Source organism: Lathyrus oleraceus, chromosome 1, assembly GCF_024323335.1.
Source record: "Lathyrus oleraceus cultivar Zhongwan6 chromosome 1, CAAS_Psat_ZW6_1.0, whole genome shotgun sequence".
NCBI lineage: Eukaryota > Viridiplantae > Streptophyta > Magnoliopsida > Fabales > Fabaceae > Lathyrus > Lathyrus oleraceus.
This window is the reverse complement of record NC_066579.1, coordinates 94,932,156-94,933,993: the sequence shown is the minus strand read 5'-3', so window position 1 is coordinate 94,933,993 and position 1,838 is coordinate 94,932,156. Positions and strand designations below refer to the sequence as shown.

General features: G+C 40.3%; 1 non-coding gene across 1 annotated transcript; it reads right to left on the bottom strand.

The window, feature by feature from the left end:
- Positions 1-282: 282 nt before the first annotated feature.
- On the bottom strand, positions 283-389 carry LOC127117025 (small nucleolar RNA R71). The gene has a single exon (XR_007801788.1). It is a non-coding gene; the product is annotated as a small nucleolar RNA R71 (small nucleolar RNA).
- Positions 390-1,838: the final 1,449 nt, after the last annotated feature.

Here is a 1,838-nt window from a genome sequence, read left to right as displayed (position 1 = left end):
TTCGAACTTAAACCTTCGCTGTTGCAGGCAGTGCAACAGAATCAATTTTCTGGAAATCCTACCGAGGATCCAAACCTTCATTTATCCGTATTTGTCCAATACGCTGACACTGTTAAATCTAATGGTGTCACTTCAGAGGCAATTCGACTTCGTCTCTTTCCTTTCTCGTTAAGAGATAAAGCTAGAAGATGGCTTCAGTCTCTTCCTTCCAACTCAGTCACCACATGGAATGAGTTGAAGAAAGTCTTTCTTGCCCGATATTTTCCTCCAAGCAAAACAGCTATGTTGAGAGCCCAGATAAATGGATTTAAGCAAAAAGATAACGAATCTCTTTTCGAAGCATGGGAAAGATACAAGGATATGATGAGACTTTGCCCACACCATGGTTTAGAGGACTGGTTAGTAATTCACACCTTCTACAATGGTCTCTTATACAACACAAGGTTAACAATAGACGCCGCCGCCGGTGGTGCGCTTATGGATAAACCTTACACCGACGCTTATCAACTTATCGAGAGCATGGCCCAAAATCATTATCAGTGGGGAAGCGACCGAACAGTGGTAGAAAAACCTCAAACAAAAGGTGGCATGTACGAGATAAGTAGCCTTGATCATGTTAATGCAAAAGTGGATGCTCTTGCCCAAAAAATTGAAAGTTTAAATGTATCACCTCCAGCCACCGTGGTTGCCGTAACTCAAAATTGCGAGGTCTGTGGAATTCAAGGTCACACTCCTACAGATTGTCAACTCCTAACAGGAATTCAAACAGAACAGGTGAACTATGCTCAAGGAAATCCTTACTCGAATACCTATAACTCAAACTGGAAGAACCATCCTAATTTCTCGTATAAAAGTAACAACGCTTTATACGCACCAGGTCAAGCTCCCAGTCAAGCTCCAACTGTACCACCTGGATATCAAAAGTAGACCCCATCTACACCTAACAATAACGTTCCTAGGAAATCCAACTTGGAAATCATGATGGAGAACTTCATAGCTTCTCAACAGCAAACCAATAAAGAGTTCTTAAACCAGAATGTACACACTAGCGAACAGATTAAACAACTAGCAAGTAAAGTAGATGCCCTGGCTACCCATAACAAAATGCTTGAAACACAAATCTCGCAAGTAGCTCAACAACAAGCGTCTACTGCTGCCCCAACTGGTACATTTCCTGGACAGCCACAACCTAATCCGAAAGGCCACGCTCATGCAATTATATTACGAAGTGGTACAGAGGTGGAAGGACCATCTGACCCAAGGATTGAGAACCAAAACTCTAAAAAGTCAACTGAGGAAGAAAGTAAACCTAAGGAAAAGGAAGAGTGTAATAAGGAAACCGTAGAAAAAAAAGAACCTTATGTACCTCCACCACCTTACAAACCACCTATCCCTTATCCTCAAAGGCTAATTAAAACCAAAAACGTGGGCCAATTTAAAAAATTTGTTGACCTACTGAAACAATTAAACATCACAATTCCTTTTACAGAAGCTATTACACAAATGCCCTCATATGCTAAGTTCTTAAAAGAAATTTTATCTAATAAAAAGAAACTTGAAGATAACGAAACCGTTACACTCACTGCTGAGTGTAGCGCAATAATCCAAAATATGCCTCCTAAACTTAAAGATCCTGGTAGTTTTTCTATACCCTGTCATATAGGAAAATTTGTCATAGACAAAGCTTTATGCGATTTAGGAGCCGGTATCAGTGTTATGCCCTTGTCCATATGCAAGAAACTTGAAATGGGAGAATTAAGACCAACTAAAATGTTTGTGCAATTAGCAGATCGTTCCGTTAAATATCCCGTAGGAATTCTTGAAAACGTTCCCGTACG